At 39.8% G+C, this 18,813-nt stretch overlaps 1 long non-coding RNA gene across 2 annotated transcripts in view; it reads right to left on the reverse strand.

Annotated features, from left to right (window-relative positions):
• Nucleotides 1-18,813, reverse strand: part of LOC129393503 (uncharacterized) — an 81,750-nt gene that overhangs the window by 16,740 nt on the left and 46,197 nt on the right. The window contains exon 4 of one of the 2 annotated variants that reach the window (XR_008620406.1): nucleotides 12,656-17,673. The exons of the other annotated variant lie outside the window; for it this stretch is intronic. This is a non-coding gene — a long non-coding RNA (uncharacterized LOC129393503). Of the gene's footprint in view, nucleotides 1-12,655; nucleotides 17,674-18,813 lie in introns of those variants that run through there. 2 annotated transcript variants of the gene reach the window in all.

An 18,813-nucleotide genomic window follows, 5' to 3' on the forward strand; every position in this document is an offset into this window, starting at 1 on the left:
AGCATCAAATTCCCTGTAGTAAATTCCTTTCTGCTTGAAATATCTAGAGTTGTTCTTGTTCTTGCACTAAGCCCTGACTGAATCATGTAATGATTAAGACAGTGTAGTATTTGCACAGACCCTGTTCTAAGTTATAACTTCTCATTTAGACTATAGCAATAAACTCTTAACCAGTCTTCTTGCTTCCATTTTTGCCTCCTGGATATTATGATAGCAGTGATAATGAGTCTTTGATAGTCAAATTGACCAACTTAAAAGAATAGAGAACCCAGAAAACAGATCTGTGCTGTTTAAATCTAATATCTGACATTTCAAACCAGTGAGGGAAAGGCTACTCATGGGCACAGGGAGGGGAGAGTTCAATCTTTTTCTCTCACTATATAAAAAAATTAATTCCAAATGGATTAAAGACCTAAACATGAAAAAGCAAAAGCAGGCCAGGCGCGGTGGCTCACACCTGTAATCCCAGCAATTTGGGAGGCCCAGGTGGGTGGATCACCTGAGGTCTGCAGTTCGAGACCACCCTGGTCAACATGGTGAAATTCCGTCTCTACTAAAAATACAAAAATTAGCTGGGCATGGTAGCAGGCACCTGTAATCCCAGCTACTAGGGAGGCTGAGGCAGGAGAATCGCTTATGCCTGGGAGGTGGAGGTTGCAGTTAGCTGAGATTGCATTATTGCACTCCAGCTTAGGCAACAAGAGTGAAACTCTGTCAAACGAAAAAAAAAAAAAAAAGAAAGAAAGAAAGAAGGAAGGAAGGAAGGAAAAGCACAGAACCTTTAGAGGAAAATATATGAGAATTTAAGGCAAGAAACATTATGCTAGTGACTTTCAAATTTACATCTCTATCTATTCCCTAAACTCCACACTCATATATTCAATATTCAGTTCAGAATTTCAACTTGGCTGGCTGGGCAAGGTGGCTCACACCTGTAACCCCAGCACTTTGGGAGGCCAAGGCAGAGGGATCACTTGAGGGCAGGAGTTCAAGACTAGCCTGGGTAACAAAGCAAAACCCCTTCTCTACCAAAAAAAAAAAAAAAGTTTCAAATTAGACCTCTAATAGGCATCTCAAAATTAGCATGATCAAAAACAAAGTATGCATTTTACCACCAAAACTTCTCCTCCTGCAACGTTCCCATTTAAGAAAATAGTGCTAACATCCTCATCAAATCCATTGGAAAATCTTACTAGGTCTAACTTCAAAATATATTGTGCATTTTTTCATATATCTATTGGCCATTTATATGTCTTCTTTTGAGAAATGTCTATTCATGTCCTTTGCTTTTTTTTAATAGAGTTTTAAATTTTCTTATTATTGAGTCGTTCGAGTAGTTTGTTTTCTTATTATTGAGTTCCTTATATATTTTGGATGTAAGTCCCCTATCTGATATATGATTGGCAAATATTTTCTCCCAATCTATGAGTTGCCTCTTCACTGTGTTGTTTCCTTTATTGTACAGAAACTTTTAAGTTTGATGCAATCCCATTTGTCTGTTTTTGTTTTTGTTGCCTGTGCTTTTGGGGTCATGTTGTATAGTGTGAATCTGACCACTTCTCACAATTTTCTCTGCTACTGCCCTGGTCTAAGTCACTATCGCCTTTCATTTAGACTATAGCAATAAACTCTTAACCCATCTACATGCTTCCGTTTTAACCTCCTGGATGTTATGATAGTGGTCATAATGAACATTTGAAAAGTAAATCAATTCCCTGCTTAACATCCTCCAGTGGCTTCTCATCACAGAATAAAATCCCTGGTTACTTCTCTAAGTAAGCACTTACCGCTCTTCCCCTTATGTATGCCAGTTAGCTACACTAGCCATTTTCTCAACTGTTCTATAACCCATCAATCACGCCAACATCTTAGGGCCTTTGGACTTGCTGTTTCCCCTGCCTGGAATGTTCTTCTCTTTAGATATTCCCATTTCTTGCTCCCTCATCATATTCTGTTTTCTGCTGAATGTTACCTTCTCAGGGAGGCCTTTCCTGACCACTCTAACATAGCAGCCCATTGGTTTCTCTTTATCTCTGTATCTTACTTTCTCTTCATGTTTTATTTTCTATTTATCTATTGTTTATTGTCTCTCTCCCACACTAGAATCTAAGTCATTAAGGTTGGGTCTTTTGTCTTACTCACAGTTGTTTCTGCCAAGCCTAGAACAGTACCTGGCACAAAGTATGCATTCAGTATATTTGTCAAATAAATAAGCAAATGAGGGAATAAATAAGAAACCTGTATGACCTTGGAATAGGAAATAATTGCCTAAACATGACACAGAAAACAAAATCATAAGGAAAAGTTTGAAAAAATTTGATAAAATTAAGATTAAATACTCTTCATTCTTTTAAAAACACCATTAACTATCACTGCTATATAAGTTGCAGACTGGCAGAAGGTATTTACAGTGCAGATATTAGACAAAGTATTAACATTCAAGATATGTGAAGGACTCTAAAAATCAATAAGAAAAAGACAATTCAATTTAAAAAAATAATGAGCAGGCCAGGTGCAGTGGCTCATGCCTGTAATCTCAGCACTTTGGGAGGCCAAGGTGGGAGGACTGCTTGAGCCCAGGAGTTCAAGATAAGCCTAGGCAGCATGGTGAAACCCCTTCTCTGCAAAAAGTGCAAAAATTAGCTGGGCATGGTGGCATGTGCCTGTGGTCCCAGCTACTGGGGAGGCTGAGGCAGAAGGATCACTTGAGCCTGGGAGTTTGAGACTGCAGTGAGCTGAGATCACACCACTGCACTCCAGCAACAGAGTGAGATCCTGTTTCAAAAAAAAAAAAAAAAAAAAGAGAGCAAAGGATATGAACAGGAAAGTCACAGAGGAGAGGAAATCTAAAAGGCTACTAAAATATGAAAAGATGTTCAACTCTCAGAAAATCAGAAAAACACATGTTAAAAATGGGAATAATGCCAAGGCGGGCAGATGACCTGAGGTCGGGAGTTCAAGACCAGCCTGACCAACATGGAGAAACCCCATCTCTACTAAAAATACAAAATTAGCTGGGTGTGGTGGCACATGCCTATAATCCCAGCTACTCAGGAAGCTGAGGCAGGAGAATTGCTAGAACCCGGGAGGCAGAGGTTGCAGTGAGCCGAGATCACACCGTTGCACTCCAGCCTGGGCAACAAGAGTGAAACTCCATCTCAAAAAAAAAAAAAAAAAAAAAAAGGAATAATTTCACACCATCTATCGGCAAAATAAAAAAGGCTGACAATACCAAGTACTGACAAGGTTATGAAATAATTGGAACTTTCATACTTCTGGTGGTATTACAAATTGGTATAACCTCTTTGGAGAGCAATTTGGCTATATGAAGTATCTTTGAAGGTGTACATACTCTGCAACCCAGCAATTCCACTCCCCACTGTATACTCTGGGGAAGCACTTGCTCTTGGGCACAAGGAGAAACGAACTGGAATATTCTCTGTAGCATTTCTCCAACCCTGAACCTTTTGCTAACATTCCCTCTTCCTAGAACTTCCTTCAGATACCCACATGGCACTCCCTCACCTTCCTCATGTCTTTGTCCAAATGTTACTTTTTCTTTTCTTTTCTTTCTTTCTTTTCTTCTTCTTCTTCTTTTTTTTTTTCAGTTGCACTCTTGTTGCCCAGGCTGGAGTGCAGTGGCATGATCTCAGCTCACTGCAACCTCCACCTCCCAGATTCAAGCAATTCTCCTGCCTCAGCCTCCTGAGTAGCTGGGATTATAGCTGCCCATCACCACGCCCAGCTAATATATATATATATATTTGTATTTTTTAGTAGAGACAGGGTTTCACCATGTTGGCCAGGCTGGTCTCAAACTCCTGATCTCAGGTGATCTACCTGCCTTGGCCTCCCAAAGTGCTGGGATTACAGGCATGAGCCACTATACCCAGCCCAGATGTTACTTTTTCAATGAGGCCTTTCTTGACCACCCTATTAAATTTGCAAACCACCTTGGTACTCCTCTATCCCTTTATCTTCCTTTTTTTCCTCGTAGCACATCCAACAAAAATTACGTAGTTTACCTGTTTATTAAGTTTATAATTGTTTCCCCCCTCTACTCTGTAAGCTCCATGAGGACACATATTTATGCCTTGTTTTCCCTGCTGAATTCCCAGTTGCTAAAAGAGTACCTGGATGTAGTAGGCACTCAATAAAAATTGGTTGACTAAATTAAATAGTTGGTAACAGCAAAGATTTGAAAGCAATCTCAATGTTCTCCCAAAGGAGAATAGCTAAGTAAACTATCACACATTCTGTACATTGGCATGTTACACAGCAGTTAAAATGAATACAATTAAAGCTTCATGCAGTCACATAGATAAGTATCAAAAACATAATATTAAGCAACAAAAGCAAGATGAAAAGGGAGAAGTATGATATGACACCATTTATAAAAATTAAGAAACATATAAATAGTACTGCATCTGGCATATGTTACATACACATGTACTAAAATAGAGAAACGTCAATGGTAAGGTTAAGCACCAAATTCAGAACAGAGGTTATCTCCAACAATAAAGGGACAGTAATGTGAGAGGGAAAGAACACCCATTGGGTTTCCATTATATTTTTAATGTGTTATGTCTAAGCTGGGAGGTGGGCATACAGGTGTTAATTTTCTTACTATCTATATATTTGTGTATGCTTGGAATATTTAATAATAAAATTAAGTGACATAAGAGTGATTGGTGTATAATAATAATAGCCAATATTTATATAGAGCTTGCTTTGAGTTAGGCACTTTTCTAAGTGTTACATATAACAGCTCATTTAAATTCTCACAACAACCCTGTGAAGTTAAGTCCTATTATTATCTTCATCCTAAGGAAGAGGAAACAGAGACATAGAGAAGTTAAGTAACTTACTCAAAACTAGATGGTGGAGATGAGCTGGAAGGAAAAAAAAAAAGCAGTTTTTAACCATTACCAAATTGCCTCATAGTCTTATTGAGCACACATAGGTTCTTAATATTGTGTTGAAACTGGCGCAGTGGCTCACACTTGCAATCCCAACGCTTTAGGAGGCTGAGGTGAGAGGATCACTTGAGCCCAGGAATTGAAACCAGCCTGGGCAACATGGCGAAACTCCATCTCTACAAAAAATAAACAAATTAGCCAGGCTTGGTGGCGTGCACCTGTAGTCCCAGCTACTCAGGAGGCTGAGGGGGGAGGATTGCTTGAGCCCAGGAAGCGGAGGTTGCAATGAGCAGAGATGGTACCACTGCACTCCAGCATGGGTGACAGACCAAGACCCTGTCTGAAAAAGAGAGAAAGAAAGAAACTTATAGACTGTAATTTTTGTAGGCTAAAGTGGTCAAATATGCCAGCAGTTACGTATGGTTCAACTTAATAAATGGCAAATACAATAAAAATAAAACTTATTTTAAAAATAAAAACTTAATAAATGGCTAATAAAAACAAATGAGGTTCTATGATGACTCTGTAATTAATTTTAAACTTACTAAAGTCTTCTGCATGCATGTCCTAAATGTTGTTACCAGTGAAGCACAAGGGAGTGAAGTTGAACACCAAAAGTAACTTCCCAGCCATTAACACTGAAATCAAGGAAAGGAAAGAAGGCTTTTGAGGAACGAGTGGTGATGATCAGTGTGAGGTGAATTAAAAGCCCCAACAGTGGGCTAGAAGACGGCTGAGTTGCTCCCTCCACAGCCCAAATCTTACTTTCCTTTTCTCTCTCTCGGTTTGTCTAAGAGGCTGCTTCAAACCAGCCAGGACTTAGCCATGGTTTTGGCTCAGAAGTCCTTGTTTGCAGGCCTCCAAGAAAACTCTGGAGAGGTCCAGACAGGGCAGCAGCCTTCCTCATTAGAACACCCCACAACATGAAATCAAAGTTCTCTCTCCCTCAGCCCTGGCTGTACACCAACTCACAAGAAATTCAAAACAGAGAGGAGACGGGAGACAGATTCAAATTCCCCCAGGTTCTGTCTGTCTGGTCTTTGCAGTTGCAGTCCTGATTTCTTAGCTCAAGTTTGCAGGAGTCACCTTTTGCATCTGTTTCACGGCATAGTCTCCTGATTCTCCCTGTCTCTAGTGAATCAGAGCTAACTCTCTCGTATGTCGTTAACGCTAATTTCCTCATGTCCTTCCTCAAGAGCAATCATTTACCACATTCAATCCAAAATCTTTAGTGCAGACTTCTGCAACTCCTCATCACTTTGACAGCATCACACCATGTCAACTTGAACAAAATCTACAAGAGTGGTGGGACCTAGCTTAGAGCCTATGTGGAAACAGAAGAATGGACAGGGTTACTTCTGAAAAGTATAGTGAAATTGTGTTGCACACTGTTGCATACACGCTGTTTCTATGGAGGTGAATGTATGCGTATTCACATAGGGTGGGGAGTGGTGTATGCGTGCACACATGCACAAATCTGGTTGGTGAGTGTTCCTGAAGGCTATGTGAGCATTTTCTAGAACGCTATGCTCTAAGTTTCACTCCATAAATCTCTTTTATTGGCAGTACTGAGAAAACCAAGGGCCATGTAATAATTTCCTCTCTTGCTCTCCTTCACTTGCATAGGATGAAAAACTAAAGATTGATGGTGATATCCTTTGGAGGAGCCAGGAGTGCCATCCATCCCACTCTGTCATCTATCCCTCTAAAGCTTTCCTCCACACTCCACTGTTTCTGCTCTGCTCCAGAGGACAGCCTTTCTCTTTTTCTCCCCCAGACCTCCTCCACTGACTCCTTCTGAAACTTCCTCTTTGGGGCAGCCACCCTAGGTTAAGAAGCACAAGAAGGATTTTTCAGCTGACCAAACCATAAGACTCAGAAAATATCCTCCACAGAGATCCAAATACAAGTCATCTCTAGAAGTCATCTTCTCTTTCTTCCACTCAAAGCCATCATAGTTCGACTTGGAAAGGCTCTAGGGAAAGTGAGTCTAGTCTGCTGTTGATCCTCAAGTAGAGTATTTGTAACTCTCTTTTATCCTTCCTATTGTGATTTTGGCCATATTCTGTTGAGATTATTTTGTTTCCACTAAATAGGAAGTTTCAGGTGAAGGATAAGGGAAGTAGGGAGGCAGGGACAGAGAATGCTGGATAGCGTAGTACACACTTGTTTTTTGTTGTTTTTGTTGTTTGTTTGTTTGTTTGTTTTGAAACAGATTCTCACTCTGTCACCCAGGCTGGAGTGCAGTGGCACGATCTCGGCTCACTGCAACCTCTGCCTCCCGGGATCAAGTTATTCTCCTGCCTCATCCTCCCGAGTAGCTGGGATTATAGGGGTGTGCCACCAAGTCCAGCTGATTTTTGTATTTTTTGGTAGAGACAGGGTTTCTTCATGTTGGCCAGGCTGGCCTTGAACTCCTGGCCTCAAGCAATCCACCCACCTCAGCCTCCCAAAGTGCTGGGATTACAGAGAATCAGAGTCACTTTGTCTGTCCCTTGCCTCTTCACCTTTCCCCTCTTGGGTGAACTGTAATCTCCCCAGTGTTAGTAACCTCTAAGAACCCAACTCCTGCCATCAAACAAAATTAAATGGATTCCATTGCTTCAGTGAGTCACTGAAACTTTGCAAACCCTCATGGACAGACAACACTTCCTGAGGTTAAACCAACTTTCTCTGCAGCAGCTTCAGCTCTAATTCTATGCAGATAGATTACCTTTGGCATCTGCCTTCTGTGTAAAGAAGGAAAGCCTGTCTTGATTTCTATTCCCAGGCCTCATACCTCTTCAAAAATCAATTCTAGCACAACTTTAATGTTTTATGAGAAAACACAGAATGTCTTTATGATCTCAGGGTAGGGGAAGATTTCTTAGAGTAAGATATAAAAAGAGCAAATCATAATGGAAGAGATGAATAAATTCAACTACATTAAAAACTTGTTTTCTTTAAAGGCTCCATTTACAAGGCTACAAGACAAGTCACAAACTGGAAGATATATGTTACTCAATGACTTATAAAGAATTTGTACACAGAATATGTAAAGAATTGATTTTTTAAATCAGTAAAAAGAAGACAACTGGAACAATAGAATAATGTGCAAAAGACATGAATAGGCTATTCACTTAAGTGAAAATCCAAATAGCCAATAAATAGCCAAAAAGATTCTCAAACTCTAGTAATCAATAAAATGCAAATTAAAATAATCCATCAGATTAGTAAAATTTAAGAAGTATATACCTGGCTGTCTAGTGTTTAGGAGGAAAAGGGTATGGTAATACCAAATGCTGATGAGGATATGGAGCAACTGGAAGTCTTATACACTGCTAGTGACTGTGTACATTGGCACAACGACTTTGGAAACAATTTAGGTTTATCTTCCACAGTTGAAGATGTGCATACCCCATCATCTGCCAGTTCTTTTTTTTAAATTGTGATCAAAACCACATAACTTAAAATTTATCATTTTAACTTTATTTAAGTATATAGTACAGTAGTGTTAACTGTATGTACATTGTTGTGCTACAGATCTCTAGACCTTTTTCAATTTGCAAAGCTGAAACTCTATATGCATTGAACAAGCAATCCTTTTCGCCCTCCCCACAGCCCTTAGCAACAATTCTACTTTATGTTTCTAAGAGTTTGGCTATTTTAGATATCTTATAAAAGTGGAATTACACAGGATTTGTCTTTTTGTGACTGGCTTATTTCACTTAACATAATATCTTCAAGGTTCATCCATATTGTAGCATATGACAAGATTTCCTTTTTTTTTTTTTAAGGCTGGATAATACACCACATTTTTAAGTCCATTTATCAGTTTGTGGACATTTAGGTTGGTTTTACCTCTTGATTATTGTGAGTAATACTGCAATGAACACAACTGTAAATATCTCTGAGACCCTATTTTCAATTCTTTCGGATAAATACCTAAAAGTGGGACTGCTAGATCATATGGTAATTATATTTTAATTTTTATTTTATTATTATTATTATTTTTTGAGACATAGTCTCGCTCTGTCGCCCAGGCTGGAATGCAGTGGCACCATCTCGGCTCACTGCAAGCTCTGCCTCCCGGGTTCACGCCATTCTCTTGCCTCAACCTCCCGAGTAGCTGGGACTACAGGTGCACCACCCCCAGGCCCGGCTAATTTTTTTGTTTGTTTGTTTGTTTTTGTTTTTAGTACAGACAGGGTTTCACCATGTTAGCCAGGATGGTCTCGATCTCCTGACCTCATGATCTGCCCATCTTGGCCTCCCAAAGTGCCAATTTTTTTTTTTTTTTTTTTTTTTTTTTTTTTTTTTGTGAGATGGAGTTTCCCTCTTGTCACCCAGGCTGGAGTGCAGTGGCACAATCTTAGCTCACTGCAACCTCCACCTTCCGAGTTCAAGCGATTCTCCTGCCTCAGCCCCCCGAGTAGCTGGGATTACAGGTGCCCACTACCACACCTGGCTAATTTTTTGTATTTTTAATAGAGACAGGGTTTCGCCATATTGGGCAGGCTGGTCTGAAACTCCTGACCTCAGGTGATCTGCCCACCTTGGCTTCCCAAAGTGCTGAAATTATAGACGTGAGCCACCACACCAGCGCTATATTTTTATTTTTTTGAGAAACCTCAATCCTGTTTTCCAAGGCTGCTGCATCATGTTACACCCCTGCCAACAGTACACAAGGGTTACAGTTCTCCACATCCTAACCAACACTTGTTATTTTTTAATTTTTAAAATAATGACTATCCTAACATGTGAGGTGGTGAACAAAACAGAAAAGAAGAGTAAACAAAACAGAAAGAAAAAAAGTTTCTGGAGTTTGAAGATGAAAACAGGAAATGTTTAAAATAAATATTTCACACAGGGAAAATTTTAGAAAACCCATACCAAGTGCTGTTAGGTATGACCCACAATTGTCCAGGATCTCCTTGTGGCTTTGATTTGCATTTCCCCAATGATTAGTGACGTAAAGCATCTCTTCATATACTTCTTGGCCACTTGTGTATCTTCTTTGAAGAAATATCTATTCAAGTCCTTTGCCCATTTTCTAATAAATTATATTTTGTGTTGTTTGTGAGTTGTAGGACTTCTTTATATATTCTGGATATTAACCCCTTATCAGACATATGGCTTGCAAATATTTTCTCCTATTCCACAGGTTGCTTTTTCACTCTGTTGATTGTTTCCTTTGCTGTGCGGAAGTTTTTAAGTTTGATGTAGTTTCAATTGCCTATTTTTGCTTCTGTTGCCTGTACTTTTATGTCATGTCCAAGAAATCATGTCAAATCTAATGTCATGCAGCTTTTCTCCTATTTTTTTTGCGAGTCTTATAGTTTTCGGTCTTATGTTTGGGTCTCTAACACAATTTGAGTTAATTTTTCTACAGGGCCTTAGGTAATGGTCCAGTTTCATTCTTTCTCATTCAGTTTTATCAACTCCATTTGTTGAAGAGATAATCCTTTCACCATTATGTGTCTTGGCACTTTTGTCAAAGATCATTTGACCTTTTATTTATTTATTTATTTTAGCTTGACTGCTCTGGCCAGGAATTCCAGGGCTATGTTGAATAGAAGTGGCAAGAGCAGGCATCCTTGCTTTGTTCCTGCTTTTAGAGAGAAAGCTTTCAATGTTTCACTACTGAGTATAAAGTTGTCTGTGTCCAGAAGTTCTTAAATATGTATTCTGGAGAAAATTTTGTAAATATATTTCTAGAGACATGTACAACAATATTTATAACAGTATCGTTTATAAAAAACAAAGACCTAAAAACAACTGGACTAACTATTGACAGGAGAATGGCCAAATTGTGGTGTGTTTATTTATTTAAGTATAATACAGCAGTAAAAATGAAATAAAGCTATATCCAGCAACAGGGATGAGTATCATAACATAATGTTGAGAGAAAAAAGCAGGTTGCCACATAATTCATATATTATGACAGAACTTTTTTTTTTTTTTTAATTATACTTTAAGTTTTAGGGTACATGTGCACATTGTGCAGGTTAGTTACATATGTATACATGTGCCATGCTGGTGCGCTGCACCCACTAACTCGTCATCTAGCATTAGGTATATCTCCCAATGCTATCCCTCCCCCCTCGCCCCTCCCCACCACAGTCCTCAGATATGACAGAACTTTTACACACGGTAAAACACATCAGAAACTAAATAATATATTGTAAAGAATCTATATGTAGCCAAAATGTAATGAAATGCGATGAATGATAAATGCAAAATCTGGAGTGGCGGTTTCCTCCAAAGGGAATGAAAAGAGATATAATCAGATAGGGACACCAAACAGGCTTCACCAATATTAACAATAATCTACCTCTTAAGCTGTGTGGTAGGACATGGGTATATGTCCTAATTATTTCATCTTATATTTAAGTTATATATATTATTTTATATGTATGAAATATCTGAAGATAATAAAAATGCTTTCACTCATTCGAAAACCATTTATCAAGTACCGACTATGTATCAGTCACTGTTACAATTGCTTGAGATATAGGAGTGAACAAAATGGAAAGAAAAAGTTTCCAGAGTTTGAAGGTGAAAACAGCAAACACTTAAAATAAATATTTCAGCCAGGGAAAATTTTGGAGAACCCATACCAAGTTCTGTTATGTATGACCCACAATTGTCCAGGATATAGCACCCAAATTGGTTATCCCAGAATGAGACAACAATTATAGGTAACTCCCAACCATTTATGCTGGGCAAGGGGCACAATGGTGTGGGTAATCTAAGAGAAGGACTTATATTCTCAATTAGATCAATATTACAGGAAGGAAGAAGAGACAGAGTTCACCCAAATAGTAATCTACAATATCAGTTGATCCAAATAATAAGAAAAAAGTAAATATCATTTGTACTTGTCTTTGGGGTATATTACCCTGCCAGAGTAGCCTGTTCACTTAATGTACTTTCTCTTGCATATTTTTTTAAAAAGTGTTGCTAACTTCACACCCACTGCCTGGAACTGCTTAGGAGAAAACTGCTGCTGCTTCCATCACTCACTCAATAAATGTCTCTACTACATGTCCATCACTGCCCTGGATATAGGGGATACAAAGACAAATAAAATTTGATTCCTGTCCTCAAGGAGCTTAGTTTGTAGAGTAGCAGTAAAGAATGAGAGATTTTTTTTCAAAAATCTTTAAAACAACATAAGCGTTAAAATGGAAATATAAAACATTATTCTGTGTGCTATTGGCACACAGAAGAGGGGGCATCTAACTCTTCAGAGAGCAACACATCAATGTTGCCTTCTCAGAAGTGGTGCTGTTTAGGCAACATTGAAGACCAGGTAGGAATTTCTCAGGAGGAGAACGAGAAAGGCATTCCAGACAGAAGAACCGACATATGAAGAGGCTTGTGGCATCCCAGGGCATGGGACAGCAGGAAGCTCAATGTGGCAGCAGCCTAGGGTAAGCAATGCAAAGTAGGATTGATGGGCAGTTAGTGCCACGCCCAAGAGCTTGGTCTCTATTTGATCAGCAATGCAGAGCCAAAGTTTGAGCAGAGAAGTAAACCAATCAGATTCATTTTTTGAAAAATAATTCAGGTGGTGGTGGTGATGTAGAAGTTGACTTGGAAAAGAAAAGACATCTGGTAGAAGGAAGTATATGGTGGCTATTGCAATAGTTCAGGGAAATAGCTATCAAAATTTGAGCCAAAGCAAGGCAAAGAGGAGACAAAGAATAAATGTATTCAAGAGATATTTCTGAAATGCAATTCAATTGGCCTGAGTGATTAATTTGATAAGGAAGACAGGGAGTTGAGGATAATTGCGAAGTTTTTAGCCTGAGAGACTGGGCGAATGGTGAGTCTGAAACTGAGAGGAGGAATGCTCTGGAAAGATGATGGGTTGAAGAATAAAAGAGAATTGAAGTTTTAGGGAAAAGAGACTCAAGGAAAACTTACTCTGGGTGAGGAAATGAGAATATGGGCCAAGGACAGGAGAAAGAAGAATATGGTGTTTGAACAGAGGTGGAGAGGTTGACCTAAAAGTAAGGCTACGTCTTTCTCTAATTAGTATAAGAGATGTGGAGGGAAGGCTGGGTGCTTATAATAAAGTTTAGGGGCCAAGGGAAGAGAAGTTAAGGGAGTTAGCATCAGATGGCTGTAATTTGGGGGGAGATGTAAGAGAAAAGCTGACCTATTGAGGGTGAATAGGAGACGTGAGGTGTGAGAATACCTTAGTACATGTACTTTCTTATTTACATATATTAACAAGATTGCAATTTTAAGCCACACTTGCAATCTGCAACTGCTCATCTTAAAAACACTTTCTGTTCTCTAGATGTTTGTCTTATCTATCATCAGGTCTCTCAGAAACTCTTTCTTGCAAGTAGACCTGCAGACTCACAAAGTTGTTTGACAGCAAAACAACTCAATTTAGCAGATCAGTGTCATTTCTTCCCATTTTTATGGTTACACGCAAAATTAGAACCCCTGAGCACTGAAACATCTACAAAAGCTTCTGGCCAGTTCAGGAAATCTGCTTAATATTTAGTAAGCTGCTTACACATTTGAGCTCTATGGAATCAGTGTAAACTCTCAAAGAAACATCTAGTTCAATTCAACATTTATTGAGAACCGATGTAATAGGCACTACACTAGATGCTAGGGACTCAAGGACAAGCAAAACACAACCTTTCCCCTTGGAAAGCTCACAGTCTAGGGGAGCAGCTTCCCTCTTGGTAGGTAGAAGGCAGTATGCATATATACAATGAGCTGCACGGAAATCCGTGCTCTGTTTTTACTTTTAATGTAGCATTACTTCTTCTGTGTGTAGATGACTAATATGCAGTCAGCTTTTAAAAGTTTTAATAAATTTTGACATAAGTGTACATTTGTAAAACCATCATTACATTCAAGATAATAAATATATCCATCATCCGCAGAAGTTTCTTTGCCATCTTCTCCTCCAGCCCTCACCCCTGCCCAGGCAACCAATGATCTGATTTCTGTCGCAATGGAATAGCTTGCATTTTCTAGAATCATATATTATGTTCTTTATTATCTGGCAACAGTCAGCTTTTTTTTTTTTTTTTTTGAGACATGGTCTCACTCTGTCACCCAGGCTGAAGTGCAGTGGCATAGTCATTGCTTGCTGCAGCCTCGAACTCCTAGACTCAAGAGATCTTCCAGCTTCAGCCTCTCAAGTAGCTGGGACCACAGGAGCACACCACCACACCTAGCTAATTTTTATTTATATTTTGTAGGACGAGAGCTCAAACTCCTGGGCTCAAGTGATCCTCCCATCTCGGCCTCCCAAAGTGTTGTCATTACAGGTGTGAGACACTGCACCTTGTTCAACAGTCAGCTTTTGACAAACCATAGTAATGGAAGTAAATGTGGATAATTTTCCCTTCTTTCCTTCCTTCCTTCCTTCCCTCCTCCCCTCCTTTCCTCCCTCCCTTCCTTCCTTCTTTCCTTCCTTCCTTCCCTTCCTGCTTCCCTTCCTTTTTCCCTTCCTTCCTTCCTTCATTCTCTCCCTCCTTCCTTCCTTCTTCCTTCCCTCCCTCTCTGCCTCCCTCCCTCCCTTCCTTCCCTTCCTCCTTCCCTTCCTTCCTTCTTCCCTTCCCTCCCTTCATTCCCTCCCTCCTTCTCCTTTTTCCTTCTCTTTCTTACTTTCTTTCTTTCCTTCTTTCTTTCTTTATCTTTCTTTCTTCTCTCACCCCTCACCCAGATTGGAATGTAGTGATCATAGCTCACTGCACCCTCAACCTTCTGGGCTCAAGTAATCTTCTTGCCTCAGCCTCCTGAGTAGCTGGGACTACCGGTGTGTGTCACCATGCTTGGCTAATTTTTAATTTTTTGTAGAGGCAGAGTCTCACTGTGCTACCCAGGCTGGTCTTGAACTCCTGGCCTCAAGCAATGCTCCTACCTCAGTCTCCCAAAGTGCTGGGATTACAGGCATGAACCACCACAACCGGCTGCTAATTTCTTTTTTTTTTTGTTAATCTTATGATAATCCTGCACATGGCAGATAATTTCTTAAAGTGAATATTTTTTAAATCATAAGGGGAAAGATTTTTAAACTAAATTAATACTCAAGGTCATGTGAATTGATGGATAAAATTCTTCTGGAATTTGTGCAGGAAACTTAAATGCACATAGGCTGACAATGGACAAAAGCAGAATATGCCTTTGAGCATGACATAGTAGAAAATGGACAGGTTTGGGAGCCAGAGCTGCATTCAAACTTAGGCTCCACCACCCCTAGAAGAGTGATTTTGAGAGTATTAATTAACCTCTCTGAGTTTTGGTTGTTTAACATATAAAATGGGAATAATAGGATCTCTTTTATTGGGTGATTGGGAGGATTCAATTAGACTTGGATATGGAAAGTGTCTCAAGCTCAAATATTAGTTTCCCTTCCCTTAACTGTGATTCTTGTTTCTATGAGTATATTACTCAGACTTGCAAATAAAGTCATTTAAAGATTACCCAATATAAAAATGGCCACTTAGGCAATTCCTCAAGGATCTAGAACTAGAAATACCATTTGACCCAGCCATCCCATTACTGGGCACATACCCAAAGTATTATAAATCATGCTGTTATAAAGACACAGGTACACATATGTTTATTGTGGCACTATTCATAATAGCAAAGACTTGGAACCAACCCAAATGTCCATCAATGATAGACTGGATTAAGAAAATGTGGCACATATACACCATAGAATACTATGCAGCCATAAAAGGGATGAGTTCATGTCCTTTATAGGGACATGGGTGAAGCTGGAAACCATCATTCTGAGCAAACTATCACAAGGACAGAAAACAAAACACCGCATGTTCTCACTCATAGGTGGGAATTGAACAATGAGAACACATGGACACAGGGTGGGGAACATCACACACCAGGGCCTGCCAGGGGGTGGGGGTGGGAGGGATAGCATTAGGAGATATACCTAATGTAAATGATGAATTAATGGGTGCCACACACCAACATGGCACATGTATACACATGTAACAAACCTGCACGTTGTGCACATGTACCCTAGAACTTAAAGTAAAAAAAAAAAAAAAAAAAAAGGCCACTTAGGCATTTTGAGAACATATCTAATATGTAGAGCAGGGCTAATCTATGTAATATTTTTTTACACCAGCAGGTTCACCTTCGTAATTCTGCTTTCTCCTAACTAACATGAAAAAGAATTTGGTCTTAGTGTTCCTCAACTTCTCACTGATCATGGTGGGAGAAGATAGCCAAGGGGCCAGGGAGATCAAGACTTGACCAAAGAAATTACTGGGGACAATCTCCAAAGTGGGTAACCCACACAGAGAAAAGAGTCAGTAGATAAAATGGACTAAGTGCTTACTACATATCAGGCTCCATTAAGGCTTTACCTGAATAATTGCATTTAACCTTTACAACAAACCTCTAAGTTAGGCACTATTATTAGGCCCATTTTATAGGTGAGAAAATCAAGGCTTAGAGAAGTTAAGAAACTTATCCAAATTGATACTGATGGAAGTGGCAAGGAAGGATTTTAATCTCAGTCTCTAACATCAGCGCCCAAACTCTTAACCATGTATTTTAGAGAAGCACAGAGCAATTTAGTCTCAAAGCACGTTCCTCATTTGCAAACACCCGCTTGTCTTGTGATAGGCCCCAGAGAGGTCTTCTGCTCTTACAAAGAGAGGAAGGGAAACTACTACAAAAATAGTGTCCTGAATTTTAAGATAATGATCACCCACAGTGACTAATGGGAATCAGCTATTCTGTGATGATCTTGTCTGGGCTGTCTGGCAATGGTCACCTGTTTAGGCCTTCCCAACCCCTACCCTTCACCCCCAGCACATTGTTGATTTCCCTCACTGTTGGAACATTTCTCCTGTTGTTGAATCTCAGTTCATTCCATTGAAGTGGAGGCCCTACGATTCTGGCTAATATTCATTTCCCTCCAGGGCTATTTGTCAAGGAGGGGGTGAGTAGGGACTTAATGACATGCTTTCTTTAACAATCTTCCAAACCTATCATCTAGGACAGGGTTTATAAGCATTCATCAACAACACCCTAGCAAAGTAGGTTAGTAGGATGAGCCCACTACCTGTTTAGGAATCTAGAAGGCTAAGACACTTTTATCAAGACTCAGGGGTTTTAAACCCAGTTCCTCCTATCCACATGGCCTTCAGTAAGTTGCACAACTGCTCTGGGTGTCCATCTTCTTCTTGCCTTCCTTCCACACCCACCACTGTTGTCTCTGTTGGCAGAATGAAGGCTGAGCTTTGACTGACTTCCCACAGAACTAATTAAAGTCTACAAAGTACTTTAAGAACCTTCAGTATGGTGTTCTTGCCAAGACAGAGTTACAAGTGGGAATGGCAAGGAATGGGATAGGTAAAACTGGGATAGTTGAGCTGCTCTGAGGAAGGCTCCAATTAGCCTTGCTCCACTGTGAATCTTCAAGCTTTTTCTCTCCTATCTGCTCAGCTATTGTGCAGAAGAGTTCGCTTCTTTTCCCCTTTCGAAGAATCAGATATGAGACAACCCGGGAGCTGAGTTCTGCAATCCTTTTGTCTCAAAATTACACGCAGACTCCTTCAGACAACACTTGTCTTACGAAAAGGTAATAGTGGATTAAATCTGAGTCTGGAACAAATCCCTCTGTTGCAGGATGCTTCCAAGCGTGGTTGCTTAGGGATTGCTCTTGAGCTCCTTCTCTACTATGGCCTTGACGTGGGCACTTCTGGGGAGGGGGATTAAAAAATTCCTCTGAAGAGTCAGGTCCTGCCCTAGAGGAGTTTACCTGTGAGGGCAAAACACACACAATAAAAGCAACCTTAGAACAATTACAAAGCAACACATTAATATAGGCAAATAAAATAACATTGGAGGGATTAACGTTAGACTTCAGAAGAACTTCCTACCACAACAGATATTGTGGATTCTCCTTTGCTTGGTAGGTTTAGGAATATCTCTGTTTGAAAACAGGAATCTTTTACCTTTCATACTCATCACTCATGTTACAAAAGCCTCAGTCCTTGGGGTATTTTAAGTATATTCTGCTTTTAAACAGGTCAGCTGTCCTTTGGGTAGTTTTCCTTTTCTTCTCTCACTGTTCTGTAAACATTTTCTGGCTCCATTTCTCCCATTTCCATATTCTGAATAGCAAAGGCTTTCTGCTGCCGACTATCCAAATCAACACATCCCCTTGTGGGACACATGGAATCAGCCAGCATTTTTCCAGGTGAAGATGTGCAGGATGGGTAGATATTCTTTAGCACATGTCTCAAATGTACGAATGGCAGGACATCATGAGGCCAGAGGAGGAGGGGTAGGAGAAGCATCTAAACTCTCAGGAATTCATCTCCACATCTTTTAAAACAAAGGCTTCTAAGGCTTTTCACCATTTTGGGGAGGGTTCTCCGTGGTCTCGATTACCATACTTCTGGTAGCAAACTATGACACTGATAGCCAAAACAGGAGATTTCAGATACAACACAGGAAGGTGCTCCCTGAGGGGTCTGACTTAGCAAGAAGAGTTTCTGTAAGAGGAACAAATATTCAGAAGATTTGTTTTATTCTAGCCCTTGCCAAATGATGAGTGAAGAGATGGCTGTGCTGAAGAATGCAGGATAACAGGAGCATGCTGGGCCACAATAAAACATTCATTGCAAATCATTCCAAAAATGAATAACACACCAAATAATGGTAAAAATGAACAGATAATATTGGGGAAATGGTCAACTCTTGCCAGGATTATATCCTCATCATCAGAAGAAAGAAGGGAAAAATAACTCTAATTTGGGGAAGGGAAGGAGATTATGGAGATAACTCCTAGTGCCAGGCTCATTCTGAAGCTGTGGTTTCAGGCCAAGAGTTTGTGTGCTCAAACTTGCAAAGCTCATGCCTGCAGCCTTGGAAGAGAAGACTCTATTCAATGCGT

This window comes from Pan paniscus, chromosome 10, assembly GCF_029289425.2.
Source record: "Pan paniscus chromosome 10, NHGRI_mPanPan1-v2.0_pri, whole genome shotgun sequence".
Lineage (NCBI taxonomy): Eukaryota > Metazoa > Chordata > Mammalia > Primates > Hominidae > Pan > Pan paniscus.